The 14,616-nt window shown below is 36.4% G+C and overlaps 1 protein-coding gene across 1 annotated transcript in view; it reads right to left on the bottom strand.

The window, feature by feature from the left end:
- LOC150081141 (ubiquitin carboxyl-terminal hydrolase 8-like) overlaps positions 1-14,616 on the bottom strand; it is a 581,739-nt gene that overhangs the window by 30,095 nt on the left and 537,028 nt on the right. The window lies entirely within an intron of this gene.

Genomic DNA, 14,616 nt, shown 5'->3' with positions numbered 1-14,616 from the left:
CTTTATGCTGACAAACAAATGATGAGGTTCAAAGGAGTCAGGTTCTCTTCACATCCAAATTCATATTCAGCCTGCTCCTCAAAGTGTCATTGTCCGGTGTAAATATGGAATCCGCAAACCCTTTGTACAGATTTACCTGGAATGGAATTAGTGTGGTGCTGTTTCTGCACAAAGTATCAGTGGCTATATAGACCTTTACATTGCCATAATGAATAACTGATAGGTTTCATTTAAAGAGGATGAGATTCTGAGACCAGACGTCCTTTCATATACCACAGTATTTCATGGAAGATGATTTCACAATTCACTGATGTTCTATAAGCTTAAGCTTATAGAGAATCAGTGGAAGTAGGCGAAGACCTTTTTACTCTCTTCATTTGTCTATCCACTGTAATAATTTCTTCACCCCTCTTTTAAATGTATTCAAACTACTTAATCTTTTCAAATTTACTTACCTCCGTAAAAACAGGTGGACCACTCAACCATCCCTACCTTACACTAGGTGGAAGTCAATAAATTACTCTCTGGCAGAAGGCAAATTTCACAGATCTGTTGTGTAGCTGAACCTTGTTCAATTTAAATTTATGTTCTCTCTCTGTGTGCATGTCAACTGAGAAACAGAAAAAGATAACATCAGGCCTAATTTTTCATCCTTAAGCATTTCATTTAGGCCTCCACATAAATGCCTAGTCTGCATTTGTGTGGAGGACTGCAATTTACAGAACAAGTCTTTTTTTTTTTTTTGGTAGAATATCCTATTTTTTTGCTCCAAACTAATCTTGTTGCCCTTCTTTGCACCTTTCCTAAAGTGAGTATTCAAAGTTTGCATGTATTATTGAAGATATGGCTTAATCATTGCTTTACACCAGTGGTGTCCAACCTACGGCCCACAGGCCGGATGCAGCCCGTGAATAATTTTTATACAGCCCACGTGGAAAGTGAACTAAAACAGCATTTCAGTTTAATAAATAAATCGCTGACATAGATTCACTGCACTTTTATATAAAAGTGTTGGGAATTTGTATTTTTTATATATAGCCTGAAAATAAAAAACGGTAACATGAAAATAGAAACTTCCTTTTACATGTAACAAGATATGGAAAATGTAATGCAGAAATTTTTCTCCAATCACTCCTGTATGGGAAAAGGTCAGACAACACTGCTTTACACAATAGGACAATTACCTCTTTATTCTTGCTAGCAAAGTTCCTGAATATCACTAGGAGAATCCCACAAGCTGCTCAAGCAGTCTGTCTGCTCGGACAGTTCATGGGGTCCTGTTAATGTTAATATTAATGTTATCCTACTCTTCTGATACTAATTTTATTAAAAGGATATATGAACATATCAGAAAGATGTACTATTACTCAACTTATACTTTCAGTTATACTCCAGAAGCTGGAGAATGCCCCAACAAGGCTGATTATTTAGAACAAGTGATTCATCAGTTAAAGTTAGTACAGATATAATGCACACAAAACCATATGAATTAAGAGTACCACTGAAAGCAGTACACTATGGTATAAATAACTAATGCACCAAAATTTTACAAAAACAAAAATAATCAAAGAACATGTTTGTGCATATGTGTGCTTGTGAATGATAAGGAAAAATGGTGATCTAATACAGGCTTTGTATTAATCAGATTATTATATGTTCTTCTGGTTATAAGTTTACTTCTATTAAGCCTCACTATCTACTTTTTCAATTCAATATAAAGAAGATGGCAAACATATACAGCACACCCTCATGCACAAGGGTTCTTCAATGATACTATATATATACATGGAAAGCTTTAATAATATAACTGAGCACTGAGCCATTCCCTGTTTAGCATTAGCAGTGGCATATGATGCAAAAAAAACAAGCTTATACAGCATCAGCCAAAAAAAGGGGGAGGGAGAGGCCACTTCCCATTCACCTCTCCATCCAATCCAAAAGTTTTTCAGTTCTTCCTTGAATTTATTTAAGCTATCAACTTCCACAATGACAGATGGAAGTCTGTTCCAGAAATCAACCACTGCTGGCAGTGGTTGGTTGCTGAAATGTGTGTAGATGTTCACTTTTAGGCAAACATCTGCACATCTATTCTGCAACTGTCTTTCCTCAATTTGAATTTATGCTCCCTCAAGTGAATAATCTCAGCAAGAGGAAGAATCCCATCGGTAGTAGAAGGAATCTGTTTTGTAGAGATGGGATGCATTTAAACAAAGATGGTGCAAGAGTTTTTGCCAGTATTAATGAGGATATCTTAAAGGTTCAGGGGAACTGCTAATTTGGGGGGACACAAGGATAATATTTATCTAGATATGCATTTATCTGATAATATTTGTCAAAGTAACACTTGCATATACCTCAAGAGTTGTTAGTTGCTGCAACAGATCATATTAGCAAGATGTTCTAAGGGCAGAAACGTTTCAAATGAGTGGGTAGTTAACTATACAAGAACACTAATTCTTAATTGCTTATACATTAATGTCAGAAGTGTTATCAATAAAATGAGGTGAATTTGAACTGCTGGTTAGGACAAGTAACGTTGACATAATGGGTTTAAGGAAATGTGGTACCATCCAGAAATAGCAGATGATGAGTTTCAGTATGGTATGTATTGCATTTAGGAAGGATAGGGAAGATAGAAGGGGTGGTGGGGTCATGCTTCTTATCAAAACACAGCCTGAGTGTGACGAAAGATTTCCCAGATTCAGACATTCCACATGCTAGCATATATGTAGTCTGTATGGTGTGAGATAGTTGGAAGCAAAGGTTTAATGAGTGGGAGTAATCTAAAGGCTAGGTGAATGTGAATATTATGATGAGAGCCTCTACATGCAAATGGAATGGGCAAGTAAGCATCAAAGTCTTATTATGGGTGATTTTAATTTGCCTCTGATTGGAGCAAATGGGAAGGAAACTCGAAATGGGAGACTAAATTTTTAAATCAACTAGATGATTGCTATTTGCATCAACATGTCAGGGAAAAGAATATTCTAGACCTCATTATCACCCATGAACCAGATGACATAATAAGGCTGACAGTACAGGAACCAATAGCAGGAAATGATCATGGAGTTCAACGGTGGACGATGAAGAGAGAGGTAGCAGTAGTTAAAGGCAAAGGAATGGGTTATAATTTCAGAAAAGGAAATTATGATGTCTTAAATGCTATGACCTCTATTAACTGGGTAGATATCATACAAAGAGCAAATACAATTGAATTATGGTATACCTTTAAAACATTAATCACAGAAGCCTTGGATGCTTATATACCATTAAAAAAATACTTCAAGAGGAGGATTCCAAGTTGGATGAATAATGAAGTTGCCAGATTACTTAAGCAGTAAAAGATGGCATGGAAAAGTTACAGGACAATAAAAAGTACTGAAGCCTATAACAGGTACAAATTGATCTGTAATAGTGCCACAGAAAAGGTTAGACTGGCAAAGGCAGATTATGAGAAATCGCTGGCAAAGAGGGAGGATAAGGAATTCTTCACATAAATAAATGCAAAGACAAGGACAAACTGGATCAGACCCTTATGTAATGGACGTGGGATAGTATTAGATACCTCAGCTGAAGTTGCAGATGAACTCAACAGTTATTTAATAAAGTGACTCAGTTATTTAATAAACTCACTTAAAAAAGTGAGTGCACTCACTTATTAAGTTAATAAAGTGAGTGCACTGAATTGAGGCTAATTATGACAACATCACTGGACTCGGGAGTGATTCCATTGGATTGGAAAGGTGTCAATGTATTTCCAATACATAAGGGTGGTTCTAAGAGTGAAGTGGGAAATTACTGGCCGGTTGGTCTAACTTCAGTAGAAGGGAAAATCATAGAGACAATGATCAAGGGTGGAATTCAGGATCATTTAGATAGAAATGGAACTGTGAAGGTTACTCAGCATAGTTTTGCAAAGGGAAAATCATGTTTAACTAATCTGGTTAGCTATTTTGACAGGGTCACTCAAGAGCTGGACTTAGGCAATAATTTTGACATTGTTTATTTGGATTTCAACAAAGCATTTGACTCAGTTGTACATGAGCAGTTACTTTATAAGTTGGAACAGTTGGAATCATAGGGAAAATTCTTTGATGGATAGTTGGAAGGCTTCAGGGCAGGAGGCAGAGGGTAGTGATAATTGGTTATTCCTCAGATTGGGTTGATGTAAGAAGTGGGATTCCCCAAGGATCCGTATTAGGGCTAATGTTGTTTTTGATTTTTATAAATGACATCGATGAAGGGATAGAGAGCGTGATGTCTAAATTTGCAGATGATGTAATGATTGGTAGAGCAGTTATTGATCACTGCCAAGCAGAGCTTCTTCAGAGTCACCTAGATAGACTTCAGGAATGGTCAGAAAAATGGCAGCTATAAGCTGTAAAGTATTGCCCAAGGTGCAATATCTTACACTTTGCTGGGGCAGAGTAACCCCAAAATAACTTATACACTTGGTCAAGTTGAACTAAAGCTGGCAGTGGAGGAAAGGGACTTGGGTATTGCAGTACAGTGAGACAGGAAGTTCTCCAAGCATTATAGACTCTTTGCAAGGAAGGCCCATGGTGTCCCATCGATGATTTATCGAACAATTGCTAGTAGAGATAAGGACGTCATAATCTCATTATATAAGGCTATTGTTAGACCACACCTGTAGAAAGAAATCGTGCTTCTTGAAAGGGTCCAAAGATGGGTAACTCATCTGGTGAGATCGGCAAAAGGGTGTCCATATGAGGAAAGACTACAAAATGTGGGTTGCAGAGCTTGGAAACTAGACACCTTAGAGGAGATATGATTGAGGTGTTTAAGTCACTGAGAGGCATAAGCAAAATGAATGAGGATGAAATTTTTATGGTTATTAATGATTCCAGAACTAGTGGCCATAATTTCAAGTTAAGGGGGGGAGATGTTTAGACTACATTGCAGGAAGTTTTATCTTAGCCAGAGATTATAATTAATTAAATGATACCACTTTATACCATGTGAAATAAAATAATATATAGTTTATTAGGCTGAACGTGACATAATGTAGAGCTATGTAGGCATTCAGCCTAATAAACTATATATTATTTTATTTCATGTGGTATAAGAGTGGTACCATTTAATTAATTATAACTTATTGGAAACACCACATAACGTCCTTCCTAACTCCATTTAGCCAGAGAATTATAAATTGCTGGAATAAGTCGCCTACGTGTGTGTGTGGTAGAGGCTGACAGTTTGGGAAAATTCAAAGATCGGCTTACCTATGGGAGCAGGAAAATGCATAGGTTGTCTTTTTTCTTTTCTCTAATTATTATTTTATTTTTATTCTTTTATTTTATTTTATTTATTTTTTGTTATTTCATTTCATATTTTATTTTATTTATTATTTATTTATTTATTTTTGCTGGTGCAGCATAAGCCATAGGACCTTGCACCATGTGATGAAGTAGTTAAAGTCCTAGAACCCACAGCTTTAGGTACTATCATTTATTTTTATGTTATACCTTAATTTCATTTTATTTCAGGTAATCTGTTTTTACCATGCACGTGTTCTCAATTTTTCCATGGTAATTACACCTGACAGTTCAGAACCTCCACTTAATACACTGATAATAATATATCTGTCTATATGTGACACACACATATATACAATATTGATAAAAATAATTAAGTTACCAAATGACAAAGTAAACAAACAAAGTATAAATCAATATTATTAAACTGTGTATTAAATCAAAATTATTAAACTGTGTTATGGATCCGGGTACTACTAGAGAAACCTGGCAATCATGATGAAATATAGACAAATGCTTATATTCAGTGTATATGGAAGGGATGTTGACCTGTCAATTGTAATTACCATGGAAAAATTGAGAAGGCCTGTAAGGTGAAGGAGATAACCTAAAATAAACTGATTAACATAAAAATAGAAATAATAATGAAGATAACAATGTTACCTAAAGTAGTGGGTCCCAAAGCTTTAACTACTTCTTCATAGGGCCGGCAGCCAAAACTGTGGGAGCCACTACAATAAGCAAGGGTCTCTGTTTCTCTTATGATGTATACATGCAAAATGTATAAATCATAGTCGACCCGACAGAGACCAAAAAGAAAAGAGTAAAATAAAAAAATAATAAAAAAAACAAATTTTGAAATCAAAAGGACAGATACATAACAAAAATTACTTCAACATAAAATAACTGTGTATTTGTAATGGAATCTGTGAAATAGTTCCTGTGGTGCTTACAAAGTAATGTTGGGGAACCAAGGATAAAGCTGATAGATCCTGAATGTTCATATCAGTTGAAGCAACCACATGTGAGGGGGAGGAAACGGAGTTGTCAAAGTAAAAGAAATGTCCCATGTTACGGGGAAGTAGGTAAATAAACAAATGAGGCAAAGTGCCAGCAGAGGGAGATTATTAATGACTGACAAAGTAGTGTAGAAAGACAATAAACTTTGTATCAGAAGAAAAAAGGGGGCAATAGCAGAGGAATAGCATCTCAATTCCTCTGCTATCGCCCCCTTTTTTCTTCTGATACAAAGTTTAGTGTCTTTCCACTAAACTATTTCACAGATTCCGTTCCAAACACACAGTAAGTTGAAGTAATTTTTGTAATGTATCTGTCCTTTTGTATATATATACAAAGGGTACTAGGAAAGTTTTGCAATACAGCTTTGTTTATTTAATTTTTTCAAAGTAATTTCCTCTACATTCAATACACCTCTCCATCCTCCGAAACCAATCTTTAAACCAGTTCTGCCAAGTTTCACTAGGGAGTAAAGCACACTCATTGTCCCAAGCCCGTAGAAGGTCCTCATCACTGGAAAACCGCCTCCCTTTTAGCTTCATTTTCACATGCGGGAACAGTGCAAAGTCGCAGGGAGCAAGGTCTGGTCTGTAGGGAGGGTGCTCGAGAAGTTTCAGTCCTGTCATGGTCAAATATTCGGTGCAGGCTTTGGCGCAGTGAGCTGAAGCATTATCGTGATGGAGGTACCAGGTGTCCATTCTTGACTTTGGCCGCAGGTTCTTCATAGATCCAATGACTTTAGGCAGGCATTGTTCAGTATACCACTTAGCTGTGACTGTCTTCTGCGTGTCCAAAACGACACGTTCCACAATTCCACTCGATTTGAAAAATACAGCTATCATTTTCTTCTTTACAGATCGGGATTTTCTGACAATTACGGGTGTGTCGTCATCATCAAAGACCCAAACTTTGTTTTGAGCCTTGGTCGGCAGATCGTAATAGTACAGCCAAGTCTCGTCACCTGTCACGATGTTGTTCACATACCGAGATTGTCCCTTATCAACCTTTTTTAACATCTCCCGGCACCAAGTCACACGTGTCATCTGCTCTTCAGTCAGTTGATGCGGCACCCAGAGAGAACAAAGTTTCTTCATGTGCAAATGATCTTGCAGAATCGAACGAATTGCTGGTGCATTTAGGCCCAAAGTATCCTCTATCTGTTGGTAGGTCACTCACCTGTTTTCGTCAAGCATTTTCCTCACAGCTGTAACGTTTTCCTCCGTAACTGACGTTCGTGGCCTTCCCGGCCTCTCAGAATCCTCCAGAGTGAAATTTCCCCTTTGGAATTCTCTATACCACCTGAATATCGTTGTACGATGTGGACAATCATCATCTAGTGCAAGAGTCATTTCTTCTAAGCACTGGTCTATGGTTAAACCACGCACGAAATTATACCGCAAAACTGTCCTTATCTCATTTCGTGACCACGATGCCATCACAAGCACTTTACACTCTCACTACTAATGAATAACTGAGCCCATCGACTTGGCGCAGTGGCTACTATGCACGTATGAACATGTCTCAACATGCAGCAACAAGCAGGTTCCTATGATTCATTGTTGCATCATATTGCAAAACTTTCCTAGTACCCTTTGTATTAGCATTAGCATTAGTAGAGGCATATGATGCAAGAAAGCAAGCTTATGCAGCATCAGCCAAAAAAAAAAAAAAAAACCACCCTTCCACTTCACCCCTCCGTTCGTTCGAAATACCTGTCCAGTTGAGCCTTAAATTTATTTAGGCTATCAACTTCCACAACAAGGGATGGAAGTCTGTTCCACTAACCAACTACCCGCTGGCTAAAGGCAAATTTCCGTACATCTGTCTTTCCTCAATTTGAATTTATGCCCTCTCAGGTGATTATTCTGAGCGAGAGGCAGTATCCCATCAGCATTAAGCATGCTCAAACCATTCAAGGCTTTGTACACCTCTATCAGATCACCTCGCCAGTGCCTAGTCTCCAGACACTGTAATTTGCAAAACTTAAGCCTTTCTTCATAAGAGCAACCCTTAGTTGTGTTGACTAACCTTGTTGCCCTTCTCTGTACTCGTTCCAGCAGCTCTACATCCGTCTTGAAATGAGGCCTCCAGACCTGTATACAGTACTCAAGGTGCGGCCTGACCATTGCCTTATACAAGGGAATAATTATCCCTTGTATTATCCCTGGTAGAAAAATTCCTGTATATCATTGATAAGACACCATGAGCTACTCTTGCAGCCCGTCTGCACTGCTCAGAGAACTTCATATCTGCCTGCACAATTACCCCCAGGTCCTTCTCATTCTCTACCACTGTCAGTGTAGTACCACAGAGTTGATATGTTGCTCTGGGGTTACTGTTTCCCATATGTAGTACTTTACATTTCTCAATGTTAAACTTCATTTGCCACCTCTCAGCCCATCTGCTCAACCTTTCCAGATCCTGTTGCAGCAGCATAGCGTCAGTAGCATCCTTAACAACCTTGCCAACCTTTGTATCGTCTGCAAACGTGGACATGAAATATATTCAGTTTTTTTTTTTTTTTTTTAGTTATCAATATTTATAGTTAGCTAGAAATATTGAAATTTTTGAATTTCAATATGTCAATATTTCTAGTTTCAAATTGAAACTAGAAATATTGATAACTAAAAAAAAAAAAAAAACACGCTGTAAACCGGTAGCGAAGCAGACATCTAAAAACTTTCAACTTGCCATGTTCAAAAGAACTTATTTTAGGAATTACTTTGTGTGGACTGCACTGCACATTAAATGGAATTTCAATCTTAGTAGTTAAGGGTACATTTTTCATTACACTGCAAGTGCTTCCACACTACGAATACTAAAATTCATTCTAATTATGATTTAGAATGAATTTTAGTTATGAATTTAGGTATTCTCCATTCACATTGACTCCTTTCTGCAACCAGTCTAAGCTTACGAAAGCTTCTTCAAGGGCAGCAGTAAACAACTTAGGAGATATTGTCTCCTTGTTGAACTACACCACTACTTGTTAGGTGTTCCTTAATAAACATTCACTTTAGCTTATTTTTAGAACTATAAGCCGGCGGTGTTGGGTTTATTATATTCTAATAAATATTTTTGTGCTAAGAGTAGGTAATATTAACTTCCAGCAGTATTTGATATTCGTCCTACTCAGTTGTATGAGAGAAGTAGCAATTTCGCATGAAAATTGGAAAGTGAATATCTGGATATTTAAAAGGTGGTAGATGACTTTCATCAACCGGTGAAATACCACCACTTTGCTTATTGGAGGCTTGAAGTGGTGAAACCCATGTTTAGTCTCTAGAGCAAAGTTTCCGGCACCCCCCTCGCCCCATACTTCTCCTTCAACCCATGCACGGTACTAAGTACTACAGGATTTGATACCTTTCGTGTTTGGGGTTTTCATAAAAAAAAAAAAAAAAAAAAGCTTGATATACCATCATCAATATTATTTATAAATACAGAAAACAACAATGGACCCAACACTGAACCCTGAGGGACTCCACTAATAACATTAATCCACGATGAGCAGCGTCCATTAATTACCACTCTCTGTCTTCTGCCACTCAACCATCCCTTTATCCATAGCAACAATTTGGAACCAATGCCACACTGCTCCAATTTGTGCAGCAGTCTTCCATGTGCAACAGTATCAAAAGCCTTTCTAAAATACAAATATATAATATCAAAGTTATTCCCTGCATCCAATTCTTTTGTGACTACATCATAGTATCCAATCAAATTGGTCACGCAAAACCTTCCCTTAACAAAACCATGCTGTGTCTGAGCTATAACTGAATTCTTGTCAAGATGATCCGGCAGTGCTTCTTTAACCAGTACTTCCATTAATTTTCCTGGAACAGAAGTTAAACTCACAGATCTATAATTACTTGTGTCAGCCTTTGATCCTCCTTTGTGAATTGGGGTTACATTTGCACATCTCCAGTCTGTGGTACCTCCTCTGAGTCCAAGGAAGCTCTCATAATTATGGCTAACGGATTGCTTACTTCCTTTAATATAACTGGATAGATCCCATCCACCCCAGGTGCCTTTCTTGTATTTATCTTCAACAATTTCTCCTCCACTTTACTCTCAATTATTACAAGATCATCTAGCTCACCGCCAGTGTTTACCTCTGGCATTCCCCTTCCAGAATAACTCCTCATGTGTGAATGTAGATGCAAAATATTGATTTAGTTTGTTAGCTACCTGAGCAGGATCATCAACAGTTGACCCATCGATATCAAGTGGACCAATCTGATTCATCCCCTTCCTTCTAGAGTTTAGTAAAGAACTCCTTGCTGTTTTTCTTTGCATCCCTTGCCAAAGATTTCTCGTAATCTGCCTTTGCCTGCCTAACCTTCTTTGTAACTTGGTTACAGATCAACTTATATCATAGGCTCTGTGTCACATGTTAATTTATATGTATCCCATGCATTTTTCTTCTCTGCCATATGTCTCATTAGTTCATCTGACATCCATTTAGGACTGAACCTTGAACAATATTTCTTAGTTGGTATGTAAAGCCTAGTAGCTTCCAAGATAAGTTCTTTGAATGCTTCCCATTTTGAGTTTGCTGTTGATAATATCATCATTTGGTCCCACTGTATAGAATTTAAATACTGTCTCAGACCATCGCAGTCGCTTTTACGAAAGCAATAACCCTTCCCTTTACCCCTGATGGTAGTTACCTCCTTGAGTAAATCCCACTTCAGCACACTGTGATCACTGCCACCTAGTGGTTCCTGTATCTGCAGATTCTTAATGATTGAAGAATCACTACTGATAATCAAATCAAGAGTATTGCTCCCTCTAGTTGCCTCCCGAACATGCTGATTTAGAAAACAATCATCCAATAAATCCACAAAAGCCTTGCTAGTGTGTGAGTGGCCAACCCACAAATTCCAGTCAATATCTGGGAATTTAAAATCCCCCATTATAAGACTCTCTGATTTACTGGCCCACTCTATTTCCCTGTACTGTTTCTTATTATACTCATCAGAGTCATTAGGCCTATAGCACACTCCTACTCTCAATTTTGATCTCCCAATGCTTATGTCACACCAAACTGACTCGACACTGCACTGTCCAGCGATGTCAACTGGCTTCACTTCCTTGGATTTTATGTGTTTCTTAACTAATAGCATAACCCCTCCTCTCTTCCTATCCTGTGTATTATATATATATATATATATATATATATATATATATATATATATCCTTGTTTATGATAAATGATGTTTTATCTTCCCCCCCCTTTTGTTGTTGTTATATTTTAATCTTTCCTCCATGAACATAAGTTTGCATAGTAATGTAGTGCTTTGGTACATGATCAGGTGTAATCCCCTGATGAAATACCTGATCTATATACCAATTTCATTTAGTTTGCATCAAAAGTTTTTTTTTTTTTTCCCCCTTTTTACCTTTTCTACCACCCTCTTTTTGATGCTCTCTATTATTAACATTGATTAATTTCTTCTTTCCCTTTCAGCTCATGTACATATGATTAGCTTATTAATTCAGCCTTTAATTCTATATAATTTCATAATTTTTTTTTATTTTTTTTTTCCCCTTTTTACCTTTTCTACCACCCTCTTTTTGATGCTCTCTATTATTAACATTGATTAATTTCTTCTTTCCCTTTCAGCTCATGTACATATGATTAGCTTATTAATTCAGCCTTTAATTCTATATAATTTCATAATTTTTTTTTAAGGTTCTTAACATTTTTTTCTTTTCATTTCTCATTCTCTTCTCTTTTCCCCCTATTAGGCTCGGCATCTAGTGTTATTTACTTTTCCATCTTTTTGTATTATTTTCTATTAATTACTGCTAATTTTATCATTATATATATATTTAATCTATTAAGAATAATTGGGTTAAATGTAAAAGTTACGTCAGATCAGATTAATGCCATCAATAGTAGATTGAACATTACATCAGCCTGTAATCTAGTTATTATAATAAAAGAATAATATATACTATATAGGTACTGAATATGTATATAAACATAATGGTATACAGTGGGCCATAAGGCCAAAATAATTTATAAAGACTATCTTATAGCCTGTGTAGGTCTACATTGCCATACCATGGAAATAAACATATTAAAAAACATATAATAAACATATAATTATATATTACTATATTACATATTATAGTAATAATATATAATATAGAATACAATAATGATTAAGTAGCCAATTATTGATCTATAGATACATTGAAAGAAACCTTTTCAAGGGCTAACCCCTTTCACTATATCCCACCAAACAGATCGCTATCTGCCTGTTCAACTAAGTCCAATTAATAATCATAAACATAAAAGCTGTTTGGTTAAAATTTAAATTTAACAGAAAACAGGCAAGATAACAGTTAGCCCAACAGATAACTATGAAATGAATATATAGAATATTATTTAGCAAATAGAAGGCCAACATAATTTTCAATTTCAGTTGTGGTAATATTATTTGATTTATATTTATGCAAAATAAATCTACTGCTGACATAAGATGAAAGGAAGTAGGGATAAGTTTAGTAATAGTACCTCAATTTCCCTCGAATTGCAATATAGCAATTCAAGAGAAATTGAGGTACTATTACTATATTATACTTTTACCATAATAACTATACATACACATACACACATATATATATATATATATATATATATATATATATATATATATATATATGTATAGCGAGTGAAATGCAGCGATTCCATGACCATTATTGGCCTCGTGGTCCTCTGTCGATATGGGGCATAATGGTCAGTCTATTTTATTTGGATTTTGTTATCTTTTAGTAATTCCTTTAACCCTTTTTGGTGATATTTCACGTCTTTCGGAACTGGTACCTCTCGGGGGGGGGGGTATCGCTAAATTATTATGTAATTGACATTATTTTAAATTTATATCCGTTTTATTAATTGGATTTAAAGTGTGAAATTATATAAGGGTTTTTCAGCTAATGTTTGTCATACCTTTACTCTCCTTTTTCCGTTCGTTTGTTTTATTTTGGGTTATTTTTATGTTAATTATAACTCTACAGTTTTTGCCATACTACTGGCTTATGTTTTATTTTTTATTTAATCCTAAAATTTAAAATATTGGATATATTGGCTTCATATGGAGGATTTGCGTGTCGCTGCCTCTAATGAAAGCTCAATATTTATTTATTTTATTATATTTTAACTTTTGTCATTATTTAAATATATATATATATATATATATACATTTTTTTAAATGAAAACGCCAAACACGAGAGGCATCAGAACCTATCATACTTAGTACCATGCTTGGGTTGGAGGTTGAGAAGACGAAAGAAGATATTTCTGACATTACACTTGAACTTCTGTAGACTGTAATTTTCAGGAAATATGTATGAAGGAAGGCTGTTCCAGAAAACGGTAGTTGAATGAGGAAGATGAAAAGTTGGTTCTTGTCAGTTTGAAGTTGGACAGTAAATGGACGATGGCTGGTGGTGGCACATGTTCGGACTGTTTTAAAAGGGACAGCAGGAATTGTAGAAGCCAATTCAGAAGAACAGTGCCCATGGAAGTATCTGCAGAAAAGGCATGCAGCAGAAACAGTAGATCTATGAGACACAGAGTGGAGAGATTCTGTTGGAGATGGCTCATTAATTAATCTAACTGCCCTCTTCTGAATGGAATCTAGAAGCCTGAGAGAGGTTTTGGGGGCACCACCCCAGATATGGGAACAATATTACATGGCAGGGCGGATTTGCAATTTAAAGAGAGTGAACAGCTGTTTGAAAGAAAAGTAACACTGAGAGTGAAACCGAAAACCAAGTTTTTTTTAGATGCAGAGAAAGCAATATTTGTAATGTGCTTGTGCCAAGAGAGATATCATACTGCCAAGAAATCAGAGTATCACCAAAGATACACAGGAGCAGAAGAATCCTTTTTCTGAGATATAAGACAGGACTGAGTTTTAGAAGGATTGAAATCAAATAAGTTGTCTTTTCACCACTGGAGAATTACCTTGAGATCGGCTTTAAGGAATTGGTAGCGGATATTTGAGAAGTTGAAGATTCAGCAGGGCACGGTTCCTCAAACTGAAGACAATGTGCCATCATCGGCAAAACTATGGATAGGATTTCCAGTCAATGGAAGAAGGTCATTAATATACAAGAGGAAAAGAGTGGGGGAAAGAATTGAACCTTGGAGGCCACCAGCATTGGTGGAGAAGTTAGAAGATAAAGTGCCATCTACCATCACCCTCAGTGAGCGATCAGAGAGAAAACTAGATAGCCAATTACTAAACACATTTGGCAAACCATAAGATAGAAGCTTGTTTAGAAGACCTTTATGCCAAACACA

The sequence above is a fragment of the Mastigoproctus giganteus genome, chromosome 9 (assembly GCF_048544385.1).
Source record: "Mastigoproctus giganteus isolate SK-2022 chromosome 9, ASM4854438v1, whole genome shotgun sequence".
Lineage (NCBI taxonomy): Eukaryota > Metazoa > Arthropoda > Arachnida > Uropygi > Thelyphonidae > Mastigoproctus > Mastigoproctus giganteus.
This window is presented reverse-complemented; position numbering and strand designations above follow the sequence as displayed.